Source organism: Scyliorhinus torazame, chromosome 20, assembly GCF_047496885.1.
Source record: "Scyliorhinus torazame isolate Kashiwa2021f chromosome 20, sScyTor2.1, whole genome shotgun sequence".
NCBI classification, from domain to species: Eukaryota; Metazoa; Chordata; class Chondrichthyes; order Carcharhiniformes; family Scyliorhinidae; genus Scyliorhinus; species Scyliorhinus torazame.
Window position 1 is genome coordinate 92,740,955 of NC_092726.1, and position 16,529 is coordinate 92,757,483.

Sequence of the window (16,529 nt, forward strand, 5' to 3'; positions counted from 1 at the left end):
TCATTCCCATCTCTGTGTGGCCAGGGTTGCTCTGTATAAACACTGCTCCTGGTCAACTTTCCCTTATCTGTGTGGCCGGGGTGTGCACTGTATAACCCCTGCAACTCCTGGTCAACAGTCCCAACTATGTGTGGCCATTGTGCGCTCTGTATAACCCCAGCAGCCCCTGGTCAACATTCCCATCTCTGTGTGGCCATGGTGAGCTCTGTATTACCCCGGCAGCTCCTGGTCAACATTCCCATATCTGTGTATCCAGGGTGTGCTCTGTATAACCCCTGCAACTCCTGGTCAACAGTCCCATCTCTATGTGGCCAATGTGTGCTGTGTATAACGCCTGCAGCTCCTGGTCAACATGCCCACCTCTGTATGGCCAGGTTGTGCTCTGTATAACCACTGCAGCTCCTGATCAACACTCCCATCTCTGTGTGGTCAGGGTGTGCTCTGTATAACCCCTGCAACTCCTCGTCAACAGTCCCATCTCTGTGTGGCCAGAGTGTGCTCTGTCTAACCCCTGCAGCTCCTGGTCAACATGCCCATCTCTGTGTGGCCAGGGTGGGCTCTGTATAACCCCAGCAGCTCCTGGTCAACATTCCCATCACTGTGTGGCCAGAGTGTGCTCTGTCTAATCCCTGCAGATCCTGGTTAACATGTCCATCTCTGTGTGGCCAGTGTGTGCTCTGTATAACCCCTGCAGCTCCTGGTCAACATTCCCATCTCTGTGTGGTCAGGGTGTGCTCTGTATAACCCCTGCAACTCCTGGTCAACAGTCCCATCTCTGTGTGTCCAGTGTGTGCTCTGTATAAATCATGCAGCTCCTGGTCAACATGCCCATCTCTATGTGGCCAGGATGTGATCTGTATAACCCCTGCAGCTCCTGGTCAACATTCCCATCTCTGTGCGTGGTCAGGGTGTGCACTGTATAACCCCTGCAGCTCCTGGTCAACATTCCCATATCTGTGTATCCAGGGTGTGCTCTGTATAACCCCTGCAACTCCTGGTCAACAGTCCCATCTCTATGTGGCCAATGTGTGCTGTGTAAAACGCCTGCAGCTCCTGGTCAACATGCCCACCTCTGTATGGCCAGGTTGTGCTCTGTATAACCACTGCAGCTCCTGATCAACACTCCCATCTCTGTGTGGTCAGGGTGTGCTCTGTATAACCCCTGCAACTCCTCGTCAACAGTCCCATCTCTGTGTGGCCAGAGTGTGCTCTGTCTAACCCCTGCAGCTCCTGGTCAACATGCCCATCTCTGTGTGGCCAGGGTGGGCTCTGTATAACCCCAGCAGCTCCTGGTCAACATTCCCATCACTGTGTGGCCAGAGTGTGCTCTGTCTAATCCCTGCAGATCCTGGTTAACATGTCCATCTCTGTGTGGCCAGTGTGTGCTCTGTATAACCCCTGCAGCTCCTGGTCAACATTCCCATCTCTGTGTGGTCAGGGTGTGCTCTGTATAACCCCTGCAACTCCTGGTCAACATGCCCATCTCTATGTGGCCAGGATGTGATCTGTATAACCCCTGCAGCTCCTGGTCAACATTCCCATCTCTGTGCGTGGTCAGGGTGTGCACTGTATAACCCCTGCAGCTCATGGTCTGCATTCCCATCTCTCTGTTGCCAGGGTGTGATCTGTATAACCCCTGCAGCTCCTGGTCAACATTCCCATCTCGGTGTGGCCAGGGTGTGCTCTGTATAACCCCTGCAACTCCTGGTCAAAGTCCCATCTCTGTATGGCCAGTGTGTGCTCTGAAAACCCATGCAAATCCTGGTCAACATGCCCACCTCTGTGTGGCCAGGGTGTGCTCTGTATAACCACTGCAGCTCCTGGTCAACATTCCCATCTATGTGTGGTCAGGGAGTGCTCTGTATAACCCCTGTAACTCCTGTTCAACAGTCCCATCTCTGTATGGCCAGTGTGTGCTCTGTATTCCCCCTGCAGCTCCTGGTCAACAGTCCCATCTCTGTTTGGCCAGGATGTGCACTGTGTAACCCCTGCAGCTCCTAGTCATTATTCCCATCTCTGTTTGGTCAGGATGTGCACTGTATAACCCCTGCAGCTCCTAGTCAACATTCACATCTCTGTGTGGACAGAGTGTGCTCTGTATAACCCCTGCAGATCCTGGTCAACATTCCCATCTCTGTGTGGCCAGAGGGTGCTCTGTATAAGTCGTGCAGCTCCTGGTCAACATTCCCATCTCTGTGTGGTCATAGTGTACTCTGTATAACCCCAGCAGCTCCTGGTCAACATTCCCATCTCTTTGTGGCCAGGGTTGCTCTGTATAAACACTGCTCCTGGTCAACATTCCCATCTCTGTGTGGCCAGGGTGTGCTCTGTATAATCGTGCAGCTCCTGATCAACATTCCCATCTCTGTGTGAACAGGGTGTGCTCCGTATAACCCCAGCAGCCCCTGGTCAACATTCCATCTCTGTGTGGCCATGGTGTGCTCTGTATTACCCCTGCAACTCCTGGTCAACAGTCCCATATCTGAGTAGCCAGGGTGTGCTCTGTATTACCCCTGCAACTCCTGGTCAACAGTCCCATCTCTGTGTGGCCAATGTGTGCTCTGTATAACTCCTGCAGCTTCTGGTCAACATGCCCACCTCTGTATGGCCAGGGTGTGCTCTGTATAACCACTGCAGCTCCTGGTCAACACTCCCATCTCTGTGTGGTCAGGGTGTGCTCTGTATAACCCCTGCAACTCCTCGTCAACAGTCCCATCTCTGTGTGGCCAGAGTGTGCTCTGTCTAACCCCTGCAGCTCCTGGTCAACATGCCCATGTCTGTGTGGCCAGGGTGGGCTCTGTATAACCCCAGCAGCTCCTGGTCAACATTCCCATCACGGTGTGGCCAGAGTGTGCTCTGTCTAATCCCTGCAGATCCTGGTCAACATGTCCATCTCTGTGTGGCCAGTGTGTGCTCTGTATAACCCCTGCAGCTCCTGGTCAACATTCCCATCTCTGTGTGGTCAGGGTGTGCTCTGTATAACCCCTGCAACTCCTGGTCAACAGTCCCATCTCTGTGTGGCCATTGTGTGCTCTGTATAAATCATGCAGCTCCTGGTCAACATGCCCATCTCTGTGTGGCCAGGGTGTGATCTGTATAACCCCTGCAGCTCCTGGTCAACATTCCCATCTCTGTGCGTGGTCAGGGTGTGCACTGTATAACCCCTGCAGCTCATGGTCTGCATTCCCATCTCTCTGTTGCCAGGGTGTGATCTGTATAACCCCTGCAGCTCCTGGTCAACATTCCCATCTCGGTGTGGCCAGGGTGTGCTCTGTATAACCCCTGCAACTCCTGGTCAAAGTCCCATCTCTGTATGGCCAGTGTGTGCTCTGAAAACCCATGCAACTCCTGGTAAACATGCCCACCTCTGTGTGGCCAGGGTGTGCTCTGTATAACCACTGCAGCTCCTGGTCAACATTCCCATCTATGTGTGGTCAGGGAGTGCTCTGTATCACCCCTGTAACTCCTGTTCAACAGTCCCATCTCTGTATGGCCAGAGTGTGCTCTGTTTAGCCCCTGCAGCTCCTGGTCAACATGCCCATCTCTGTGCGGCCAGTGTGTGCTCTGTATTCCCCCTGCAGCTCCTGGTCAACAGTCCCATCTCTGTTTGGCAAGGATGTGCACTGTATACCCCTGCAGCTCCTAGTCATTATTCCCATCTCTGTTTGGTCAGGATGTGCACTGTATAACCCCTGCAGCTCCTAGTCAACATTCACATCTCTGTGTGGACAGAGTGTGCTCTGTATAACCCCTGCAGCTCCTGGTCAACATTCCCATCTCTGTGTGGCCAGAGGGTGCTCTGTATAAGTCGTGCAGCTCCTGGTCAACATTCCCATCTCTGTGTGGTCATAGTGTATTCTGTATAACCCCAGCAGCTCCTGGTCAACATTCCCATCTCTTTGTGGCCAGGGTTGCTCTGTATAAACACTGCTCCTGGACAACATTCCCATCTCTGTGTGGCCAGGGTGTGCTCTGTATAAGTCGTCCAGCTCCTGATCAACATTCCCATCTCTGTGTGAGCAGGGTGTGCTCCGTATAACCCCAGCAGCCCCTGGTCAACATTCCATCTCTGTGTGGCCATGGTGAGCTCTGTATTACCCCGGCAGCTCCTGGTCAACATTCCCATATCTGAGTAGCCAGGGTGTGCTCTGTATAACCCCTGCAACTCCTGGTCAACAGTCCCATCTCTGTGTGGCCAATGTGTGCTCTGTATAACTCCTGCAGCTCCTGGTCAACTTGCCCACCTCTGTATGGCCAGGGTGTGCTCTGTATAACCACTGCAGCTCCTGGTCAACACTCCCATCTCTGTGTGGTCAGGGTGTGCTCTGTATAACCCCTGCAACTCCTCGTCAACAGTCCCATCTCTGTGTGGCCAGAGTGTGCTCTGTCTAACCCCTGCAGCTCCTGGTCAACATTCCCATCTCTGTGTGGCCAGGGTTGCTCTGTATAACCCCTGCAGCTCCTGGTCAACATTCCCATCTCTGTGTGGTCAGGGTGTGCTTTGTATAACCCCTGCAGCTCCTGGTCAACATGCCCATCTCTGTGTGGCCAGGGTGTGCTCTGTATACCCCCAGCAGCTCCTGGTCAACATTCCCATCACTGTGTGGCCAGAGTGTGCTCTGTCTAACCCCTGCAGATCCTGGTCAACATGTCCATCTCTGTGTGGCCAGGGTGTGCTCCGTATAACCCCAGCAGCTCCTGGTCAACATTCCCATCACTGTGTGGCCAGAGTGTGCTCTGTCTAACCCCTGCAGATCCTGGTCAACATGTCCATCTCTGTGTGGCCAGTGTGTGCTCTGTATAACCCCTGCAGCTCCTGATCAACATTCCCATCTCTGTGTGGTCAGGGTGTGCTCTGTATAACCCCTGCAACTCCTGGTCAACAGTCCCATCTCTGTGTGGCCAGTGTGTGCTCTGTATAAATCATGCAGCTCCTGGTCAACATGCCCATCTCTGTGTGGCCAGGGTGTGAACTGTATAACCCCTGCAGCTCCTGGTCAACATTCCCATCTCTGTGTGTGGTCAGGGTGGGCACTGTATAACCCCTGCAGCTCATGGTCTGCATTCCCATCTCTCTGTTGCCAGGGTGTGATCTGTATAACCCCTGCAGCTCCTGGTCAACATTCCCATCTCTGTGTGGCCAGGGTGTGCTCTGTATAACCCCTGCAACTCCTGGTCAACATTCCCATCTCTGTATGGCCAGTGTGTGCTCTGAAAACTCATGCAGCTCCTGGTCAACATGCCCACCTCTGTGTGGCCAGGGTGTGCTCTGTATAACCACTGCAGCTCCTGGTCAACATTCCCATCTATGTGTGGTCAGGGTGTGCTCTGTATAACCCCTGTAACTCCTGTTAAACATTCCCATCTCTGTATGGCCAGAGTGTGCTCTGTTTAACCACTGCAGCTCCTGGTCAACATGCCCATCTCTGTGCGGCCAGTGTGTGCTCTGTATTCCCCCTGCAGCTCCTGGTCAGCAGTCCCATCTCTGTTTGGCCAGGATGTGCACTGTATAACCCCTGCAGCTCCTAGTCAATAGTCGCATCTCTGTTTGGACAGGATGTGCACTGTATAACCCCTGCAGCTCCTAGTCAACATTCCCATCTCTGTGTGGCCAGAGGGTGCTCTGTATAAGTCGTGCAGCTCCTGGTCAACATTCCCATCTCTGTGTGGTCATAGTGTATTCTGTATAACCCCAGCAGCTCCTGGTCAACATTCCCATCTCTTTGTGGCCAGGGTTGCTCTGTATAAACACTGCTCCTGGTCAACATTCCCATCTCTGTGTGGCCAGGGTGTGCTCTGTATAAGTCGTGCAGCTCCTGATCAACATTCCCATATCTGTGTGAGCAGGGTGTGCTCCGTATAACCCCAGCAGCCCCTGGTCAACATTCCATCTCTGTGTGGCCATGGTGAGCTCTGTATTACCCCGGCAGCTCCTGGTCAACATTCCCATATCTGAGTAGCCAGGGTGTGCTCTGTATAACCCCTGCAACTCCTGGTCAACAGTCCCATCTCTGTGTGGCCAATGTGTGCTCTGTATAACTCCTGCAGCTCCTGGTCAACATGCCCACCTCTGTATGGCCAGGGTGTGCTCTGTATAACCACTGCAGCTCCTGGTCAACACTCCCATCTCTGTGTGGTCAGGGTGTGCTCTGTATAACCCCTGCAACTCCTCGTCAACAGTCCCATCTCTGTGTGGCCAGAGTGTGCTCTGTCTAACCCCTGCAGCTCCTGGTCAACATTCCCATCTCTGTGTGGCCAGGGTTGCTCTGTATAACCCCTGCAGCTCCTGGTCAACATTCCCATCTCTGTGTGGTCAGGGTGTGCTTTGTATAACCCCTGCAGCTCCTGGTCAACAAGCCCATCTCTGAGTGGCCAGGGTGTGCTCTGTATACCCCCAGCAGCTCCTGGTCAACATTCCCATCACTGTGTGGCCAGAGTGTGCTCTGTCTAACCCCTGCAGATCCTGGTCAACATGTCCATCTCTGTGTGGCCAGGGTGTGCTCCGTATAACCCCAGCAGCTCCTGGTCAACATTCCCATCACTGTGTGGCCAGAGTGTGCTCTGTCTAACCCCTGCAGATCCTGGTCAACATGTCCATCTCTGTGTGGCCAGTGTGTGCTCTGTATAACCCCTGCAGCTCCTGGTCAACATTCCCATCTCTGTGTGGTCAGGGTGTGCTCTGTATAACCCCTGCAACTCCTGGTCAACAGTCCCATCTCTGTGTGGCCAGTGTGTGCTCTGTATAAATCATGCAGCTCCTGGTCAACATGCCCATCTCTGTGTGGCCAGGGTGTGAACTGTATAACCCCTGCAGCTCCTGGTCAACATTCCCATCTCTGTGTGTGGTCAGGGTGGGCACTGTATAACCCCTGCAGCTCATGGTCTGCATTCCCATCTCTCTGTTGCCAGGGTGTGATCTGTATAACCCCTGCAGCTCCTGGTCAACATTCCCATCTCTGTGTGGCCAGGGTGTGCTCTGTATAACCCCTGCAACTCCTGGTCAACATTCCCATCTCTGTATGGCCAGTGTGTGCTCTGAAAACTCATGCAGCTCCTGGTCAACATGCCCACCTTTTTGTGGCCAGGGTGTGCTCTGTATAACCACTGCAGCTCCTGGTCAACATTCCCATCTATGTGTGGTCAGGGTGTGCTCTGTATAACCCCTGTAACTCCTGTTCAACATTCCCATCTCTGTATGGCCAGAGTGTGCTCTGTTTAACCACTGCAGCTCCTGGTCAACATGCCCATCTCTGTGCGGCCAGTGTGTGCTCTGTATTCCCCCTGCAGCTCCTGGTAAACAGTCCCATCTCTGTTTGGCCAGGATGTGCACTGTATAACCCCTGCAGCTCCTAGTCAATAGTCGCATCTCTGATTGGTCAGGATGTGCACTGTATAACCCCTGCAGCTCCTAGTCAACATTCCCATCTCTGTGTTGACAGGGTGTGCTCTGTATAACCCCTGCAGCTCCTGGTCAACATTCCCATCTCTGTGTGGCCAGGGGGTGCTCTGTATAAGTCGTGCAGCTCCTGGTCAACATTCCCATCTCTGTGTGGTCATAGTATACTCTGTATAACCCCAGCAGCTCCTGGTCAACATTCCCATCTCTGTGTGGCCAGGGTTGCTCTGTATAAACACTGCTCCTGGTCAACATTCCCATCTCTTTGTGGCCAGGGTGTGCTCTCTATAACCCCAGCAGCTCCTGGTCAACAGTCCCATCTCTGTGTGGCCAGTGTGTGCTCTGTATTCCCCCTGCAGCTCCTGGTCAACAGTCCCATCTCTGTTTGGCCAGGATGTGCACTGTATAACCCCTGCAGCTCCTAGTCAACATTCCCATCTCTGTTTGGCCAGGATGTGCACTGTATAACCCCTGCAGCTCCTAGTCAACATTCCCATCTCTGTGTGGACAGGGTGTGCTCTGTATAACCCCTGCAGCTCCTGGTCAACATTCCCATCTCTGTGTGGCCAGGGGGTGCTCTGTATAAGTCGTGCAGCTCCTGGTCAACATTCCCATCTCTGTGTGGTCAGAGTGTACTCTGTATAACCCCAGCAGCTCCTGGTCAATATTCCCAGCTCTGTGTGGTCAGGGTGTGCTCTGGAAAACCCCAGCAGCTCCTGGTCAACAGTCCCATCTCTGTGTGGCCAGTGTGTGCTCTATAAGACCCCTGCTACTGGTCAACATTCCCATTTCTGTGTGGCCAGAGTGTGCTCTGTATAACCCCTGCAGCTCCTGGTCAACATTCCCATCTATGTGTGGCCAGGGTTACTCTGTATAAACACTGCTCCTGGTCAACATTCCCATCTCTTTGTGGCCAGGGTGTGCTCTGTATAACCCCTGCAAATCCTGGTCAACAGTCCCATCTCTGTGTGGCCAGTGTGTGCTCTCTATAACCCCTACATCTCCTGGTCAACATTCCCATCTCTGTGTGGCCAGAGTTTGCTCTGTATAACCCCTGCAGTTCCTGGTCAACATTCTCATCTCTGTGTGGCCAGGGTGTGCTCTGTATAAGTCGTGGAGCTCCTGATCAACATTCCCATCTCTGTGTGAGCAGGGTGTGCTCTGTATAACCCCTGCAGCTCCTGGTCAACATTCCCATCTCTGTGTGGCCAGGGTGTGCTCTGTATAACCCCGGCAGCTGCTGGTCAACATTCCCATGTCTGTGTGGCCAAAGTGTGCTCTATATAACCCCTGCAGCTCCTGGTCAACATTCCCATCTCTGTGTGGCCAGGGTTGATCTGTATAAACACTGCTCCTGGTCAACTTTCCCTTATCTGTGTGGCCAGGGTGTGCACTGTATAACACCTGCAACTCCTGGTCAACAGTCCCAACTATGTGTGGCCAGTGTGCGCTCCGTATAACCCCAGCAGCCCCTGGTCAACATTCCATCTCTGTGTGGCCATGGTGAGCTCTGTATTACCCCGGCAGCTCCTGGTCAACATTCCCATATCTGTGTGGCCAGGGTGTGCTCTGTCTAACCCCTGCAACTCCTGGTCAACAGTCCCATCTCTGTCTGGCCAATGTGTGCTCTGTATAACTCCTGCAGCTCATGGTCAACATACCCACCTTTGTATGGCCAGGGTGTGCTCTGTATAACCACTGCAGCTCCTGGTCAACACTCCCATCTCTGTGTGTTCAGGGTGTGCTCTGTATAACCCCTGCAACTCCTCGTCAACAGTCCCATCTCTGTGTGGCCAGAGTGTGCTCTGTCTAACCCTTGAAGCTCCTGGTCAACATGCCCATCTCTGTGTGGCCAGGGTGTGCTCTTTATAACCCCAGCAGTTCCTGGTCAACATTCCCATCACTCTGTGGCCAGAGTGTGCTCTGTCTAACCCCTGCAGCTCCTGGTCAACATGTCCATCACTGCGTGGCCAGTGTGTGCTCTGTATAACCCCTGCAGCTCCTGGTCAACATTCCCATCTCTGTGTGGACAGGGTGTGCTCTGTATAACCCCTGCAACTCCCGGTCAACATTCCCATCTCTGTGTGGCCAGTGTGTGCTCTGTATAAATCATGCAGCCCCTGGTCAACATGCCCATCTCTGTGTTGCCAGGGTGTGATCTGTATAACCCCTGCAACTCCTGGTCAACAGTCCCATCTCTGTGTGGCCAGTGTGTGCTCTGTATAAATCATGCAGCCCCTGGTCAACATGCCCATCTCTGTGTGGCCAGGGTGTGATCTGTATAACCCCTGCAGCTCCTGGTCAACATTCCCATCTCTGTGTGTGGTCAGGGTGTGCTCTGTATAACCCCTGCAGCTCATGGTCTGCATTCCCATCTCTGTGTTGCCAGGGTGTGATCTGTATAACCCCTGCAGCTCCTGGTCAACAGTCCCACCTCTGTGTGGCCAGGGTGTGCTCTGTATAACCACTGCAACTCCTCGTCAACAGTCCCATCTCTGTGTGGCCAGAGTGTGCTCTGTCTAACCCCTGCAGCTCCTGGTAAACATGCCCATCTCTGTGATGCCAGGGTGTGCTCTTTATAACCCCAGCAGCTCCTGGTCAACATTCCCATCACTGTGTGGCCAGAGTGTGCTCTGTCTAACCCCTGCAGCTCCTGGTCAACATGTCCATCACTGTGTGACCAAAGTGTGCTCTGTATAACACCTGCAACTCCTGGTCAACAGTCCCAACTATGTGTGGCCATTGTGCGCTCTGTATAACCCCAGCAGCCCCTGGTCAACATTCCCATCTCTGTGTGGCCATGGTGAGCTCTGTATTACCCCGGCAGCTCCTGGTCAACATTCCCATCTCTGTGTGGCCATGGTGAGCTCTGTATTACCCCGGCAGCTCCTGGTCAACATTCCCATATCTGTGTATCCAGGGTGTGCTCTGTATAACCCCTGCAACTCCTGGTCAACAGTCCCATCTCTGTGTGGCCAATGTGTGCTCTGTATAACTCCTGCAGCTCCTGGTCAACATGCCCACCTCTGTATGGCCAGGGTGTGCTCTGTATAACCCTTGCAGCTCCTGGTCAACACTCCCATCTCTGTGTGGTCAGGGTGTGCTCTGTATAACCCCTGCAACTCCTCGTCAACAATCCCATCTCTGTGTGGCCAGAGTGTGCTCTGTCTAACCCCTGCAGCTCCTGGTCAACATGCCCATCTCTGTGTGGCCAGGGTGTGCTCTGTATAACCCCAGCAGCTCCTGGTCAACATTCCCATCACTGTGTGGCCAGAGTGTGCTCTGTCTAACCCCTGCAGATCGTGGTCAACATGTCCATCTCTGTGTGGCCAGTGTGTGCTCTGTATAACCCCTGCAGCTCCTGGTCAACATTCCCATCTCTGTGTGGTCAGGGTGTGCTCTGTATAACCCCTGCAACACCTGGTCAACAGTCCCATCTCTGTGTGGCCAGTGTGTGCTCTGTATAAATCATGCAGCTCCTGGTCAACATGCCCATCTCTGTGTGACCAGGGTGTGATCTGTATAACCCCTGCAGCTCCTGGTCAACATTCCCATCTCTGTGTGTGGTCAGGGTGTGCACTGTATAACCCCTGCAGCTCATGGTCTGCATTCCCATCTCTCTGTTGCCAGGGTGTGATCTGTATAACCCCTGCAGCTCCTGGTCAACATTCCCATCTCTGTTTGGCCAGGGTGTGCTCTGTATAACCCCTGCAACTCCAGGTCAACAATCCCATCTCTGTATGACCAGTGTGTGCTCTGAAAACTCATGCAGCTCCTGGTCAACATGCCCACCTCTGTGTGGCAAGGGTGTGCTCTGTATAACCACTGCAGCTCCTGGTCAACATTCCCATCTATGTGTGGTCAGGGTGTGCTCTGTATAACCCCTGTAACTCCTGTTCAACAGTCCCATCTCTGTATGGCCAGAGTGTGCTCTGTTTAACCACTGCAGCTCCTGGTCAACATGCCCATCTCTGTGCGGCCAGTGTGTGCTCTGTATTCCCACTGCAGCTCCTGGTCTACAGTCCCATCTCTGTTTGGCCAGGATGTGCACTGTATAACCCCTGCAGCTCCTAGTCAATAGTCGCATCTCTGTTTGGTCAGGATGTGCACTGTATAACCCCTGCAGCTCCTAGTCAACATTCCCATCTCTGTGTGGACAGGGTGTGCTCTGTATAACCCCTGCAGCGCCTGGTCAACATTCCCATCTCTGTGTGGCCAGGGGGTGCTCTGTATAAGTCGTGCAGCTCCTGGTCAACATTCCCATCTCTGTGTGGTCATAGTGTACTCTGTATAACCCCAGCAGTTCCTGGTCTACATTCCCATCTCTGTGTGGCCAGGGTTGCTCTGTATAAACACTGCTCCTGGTCAACATTCCCATCTCTTTGTGGCCAGGGTGTGCTCTGTATAACCCCTGCAGCTCCTGGTCAACAGTCCCATCTCTGTGTGGCCAGTGTGTGCTCTGTATTCCCCCTGCAGCTCCTGGTCAACAGTCCCATCTCTGTTTGGCCAGGATGTGCAGTGTATAACCCCTGCAGCTCCTAGTCAACATTCCCATCTCTGTTTGGCCAGGATGTGCACTGTATAACCCCACCAGCTCCTGGTCAATATTCCCATCTCTGTGTGGCCAGGGGGTGCTCTGTATAAGTCGTGCAGCTCCTGGTCAACATTCCCATCTCTGTGTGGTCAGAGTGTACTCTGTATAACCCCAGCAGCTCCTGGTCAATATTCCCAGCTCTGTGTGGTCAGGGTGTGCTCTGGAAAGCCCCAGCAGCTCCTGGTCAACAGTCCCATCTCTGTGTGGCCAATGTGTGCTCTGTATAACTCCTGCAGCTCATGGTCAACATACCCACCTTTGTATGGCCAGGGTGTGCTCTGTATAACCACTGCAGCTCATGGTCAACACTCCCATCTCTGTGTGTTCAAGGTGTGCTCTGTATAACCCCTGCAACTCCTCGTCAACAGTCCCATCTCTGAGTGGCCAGAGTGTGCTCTGTCTAACCCTTGCAGCTCCTGGTCAACATGCCCATCTCTGTGTGGCCAGGGTGTGCTCTTTATAACCCGAGCAGCTCCTGGTCAACATTCCCATCAATCTGTGGCCAGAGTGTGCTCTGTCTAACCCCTGCAGCTCCTGGTCAACATGTCCATCACTGCGTGGCCAGTGTGTGCTCTGTATAACCCCTGCAGCTCCTGGTCAACATTCCCATCTCTGTGTGGTCAGGGTGTGCTCTGTATAACCCCTGCAACTCCCGGTCAACAGTCCCATCTCTGTGTGGCCAGTGTGTGCTCTGTATAAATCATACAGCCCCTGGTCAACATGCCCATCTCTGTGTGGCCAGGGTGTGATCTGTATAACCCCTGCAGCTCCTGGTCAACATTCCCATCTCTGTGTGTGGTCAGGGTGTGCTCTGTATAACCCCTGCAGCTCATGGTCTGCATTCCCATCTCTGTGTTGCCAGGGTGTGATCTGTATAACCCCTGCAGCTCCTGGTCAACAGTCCCACCTCTGTGTGGCCAGGGTGTGCTCTGTATAACCACTGCAACTCCTCGTCAAAAGTCCCATCTCTGTGTGGCCAGAGTGTGCTCTGTCTAACCCCTGCAGCTCCTGGTAAACATGCCCATCTCTGTGATGCCAGGGTGTGCTCTTTATAACCCCAGCAGCTCCTGGTCAACATTCCCATCACTGTGTGGCCAGAGTGTGCTTTGTCTAACCCCTGCAGCTCCTGGTCAACATGTCCATCACTGTGTGGCCAGGGTGTGCTCTGTATAACCCCAGCAGCCCCTGGTCAACATTCCCATCTCTCTGTGGCCATGGTGAGCTCTGTATTACCCCGGCAGCTCCTGGTCAACATTCCCATCTCTGTGTGGCCATGGTGAGCTCTGTATTACCCCGGCAGCTCCTGGTCAACATTCCCATATATGTGTATCCAGGGTGTGCTCTGTATAACCCCTGCAACTCCTGGTCAACAGTCCCATCTCTGTGTGGCCAATGTGTGCTCTGTATAACTCCTGCAGCTCCTGGTCAACATGCCCACCTCTGTATGGCCAGGGTGTGCTCTGTATAACCACTGCAGCTCCTGGTCAACACTCCCATCTCTGTGTGGTCAGGGTGTGCTCTGTATAACCCCTGCAACTCCTCGTCAACAGTCCCATCTCTGTGTGGCCAGAGTGTGCTCTGTCTAACCCCTGCAGCTCCTGGTCAACATGCCCATCTCTGTGTGGCCAGGGTGTGCTCTGTATAACCCCAGCAGCTCCTGGTCAACATTCGCATCACTGTGTGGCCAGAGTGTGCTCTGTCTAACACCTGCAGATCCTGGTCAACATGTCCATCTCTGTGTGGCCAGTGTGTGCTCTGTATAACCCCTGCAGCTCCTGGTCAACATTCCCATCTCTGTGTGGTCAGGGTGTGCTCTGTATAACCCCTGCAACACCTGGTCAACAGTCCCATCTCTGTGTGGCCAGTGTGTGCTCTGTATAAATCATGCAGCTCGTGGTCAACATGCCCATCTCTGTGTGGCCAGGGTGCGATCTGTATAACCCCTGCACTCCTGGTCAACATTCCCATCTCTGTGTGTGGTCAGGGTGTGCACTGTATAACCCCTGCAGCTCATGGTCTGCATTCCCATCTCTCTGTTGCCAGGGTGTGATCTGTATAACCCCTGCAGCTCCTGGTCAACATTCCCATCTCTGTGTGGCCAGGGTGTGCTCTGTATAACCCCTGCAACTTCTGGTCAACAGTCCCATCTCTGTATGGCCAGTGTGTGCTCTGAAAACTCATGCAGCTCCTGGTCAACATGCCCACCTCTGTGTGGCCAGGGTGTGCTCTGTATAACCACTGCAGCTCCTGGTCAACATTCCCATCTCTGAGTGGCCAATGTCTGCTCTGTATAACTCCTGCAGCTCCTGGTCAACACTCCCATCTCTGTGTGGTCAGGGTGTGCTCTGTATAACCCCTGCAACTCCTCGTCAACAGTCCCATCTCTGTGTGGCCAGAGTGTGCTCTGTCTAACCCCTGCAGATCCTGGTCAACATGTCCATCTCTGTGTGGCCAGTGTGTGCTCTGTATAACCCCTGCAGCTCCTGGTCAACAGTCCCATCTCTGTGTGGCCAGTGTGTGCTCTGTATAAATCATGCAGCTCCTGGTCAACATGCCCATCTCTGTGTGACCAGGGTGTGATCTGTATAACCCCTGCAGCTCCTGGTCAACATTCCCATCTCTGTGTGTGGTCAGGGTGTGCACTGTATAACCCCTGCAGCTCATGGTCTGCATTCCCATCTCTCTGTTGCCAGGGTGTGATCTGTATAACCCCTGCAGCTCCTGGTCAACATTCCCATCTGTGTTTGGCCAGGGTGTGCTCTGTATAACCCCTGCAACTCCTGGTCAACAGTCCCATCTCTGTATCACCAGTGTGTGCTCTGAAAACTCATGCAGCTCCTGGACAACATGCCCACCTCTGTGTGGCCAGGGTGTGCTCTGTATAACCACTGCAGCTCCTGGTCAACATTCCCATCTATGTGTGGTCAGGGTGTGCTCTGTATAACCCCTGTAACTCCTGTTCAACAGTCCCATCTCTGTATGGCCAGAGTGTGCTCTGTTTAACCACTGCAGCTCCTGGTCAACATGCCCATCTCTGTGCGGCCAGTGTGTGCTCTGTATTCCCACTGCAGCTCCTGGTCAACAGTCCCATCTCTGTTTGGCCAGGATGTGCACTGTATAACCCCTGCAGCTCCTAGTCAATAGTCGCATCTCTGTTTGGTCAGGATGTGCACTGTATAACCCCTGCAGCTCCTAGTCAACATTCCCATCTCTGTGTGGCCAGGGTGTGCTCTGTATAACCACTGCAGCTCCTGGTCAACATTCCCATCTCTGAGTGGCCAATGTCTGCTCTGTATAACTCCTGCAGCTCCTGGTCAACACTCCCATCTCTGTGTGGTCAGGGTGTGCTCTGTATAACCCCTGCAACTCCTCGTCAACAGTCCCATCTCTGTGTGGCCAGAGTGTGCTCTGTCTAACCCCTGCAGATCCTGGTCAACATGTCCATCTCTGTGTGGCCAGTGTGTGCTCTGTATAACCCCTGCAGCTCCTGGTCAACAGTCCCATCTCTGTGTGGCCAGTGTGTGCTCTGTATAAATCATGCAGCTCCTGGTCAACATGCCCATCTCTGTGTGACCAGGGTGTGATCTGTATAACCCCTGCAGCTCCTGGTCAACATTCCCATCTCTGTGTGTGGTCAGGGTGTGCACTGTATAACCCCTGCAGCTCATGGTCTGCATTCCCATCTCTCTGTTGCCAGGGTGTGATCTGTATAACCCCTGCAGCTCCTGGTCAACATTCCCATCTCTGTTTGGCCAGGGTGTGCTCTGTATAACCCCTGCAACTCCTGGTCAACAGTCCCATCTCTGTATCACCAGTGTGTGCTCTGAAAACTCATGCAGCTCCTGGACAACATGCCCACCTCTGTGTGGCCAGGGTGTGCTCTGTATAACCACTGCAGCTCCTGGTCAACATTCCCATCTATGTGTGGTCAGGGTGTGCTCTGTATAACCCCTGTAACTCCTGTTCAACAGTCCCATCTCTGTATGGCCAGAGTGTGCTCTGTTTAACCACTGCAGCTCCTGGTCAACAGTCCCATCTCTGTTTGGCCAGGATGTGCACTGTATAACCCCTGCAGCTCCTAGTCAATAGTCGCATCTCTGTTTGGTCAGGATGTGCACTGTATAACCCCTGCAGCTCCTAGTCAACATTCCCATCTCTGTGTGGACAGGGTGTGCTCTGTATAACCCCTGCAGCGCCTGGTCAACATTCCCATCTCTGTGTGGCCAGGGGGTGCTCTGTATAAGTCGTGCAGCTCCTGGTCAACAGTCCCATCTCTGTTTGGCCAGGATGTGCACTGTATAACCCCTGCAGCTCCTAGTCAATAGACGCATCTCTGTTTGGTCAGGATGTGCACTGTATAACCCCTGCAGCTCCTAGTCAACAGTCCCATCTCTGTGTGGCCAGTGTGTGCTCTGTATAAATCATGCAGCTCCTGGTCAACATGCCCATCTCTGTGTGACCAGGGTGTGATCTGTATAACCCCTGCAGCTCCTGGTCAACATTCCCATCTCTGTGTGTGGTCAGGGTGTGCACTGTATA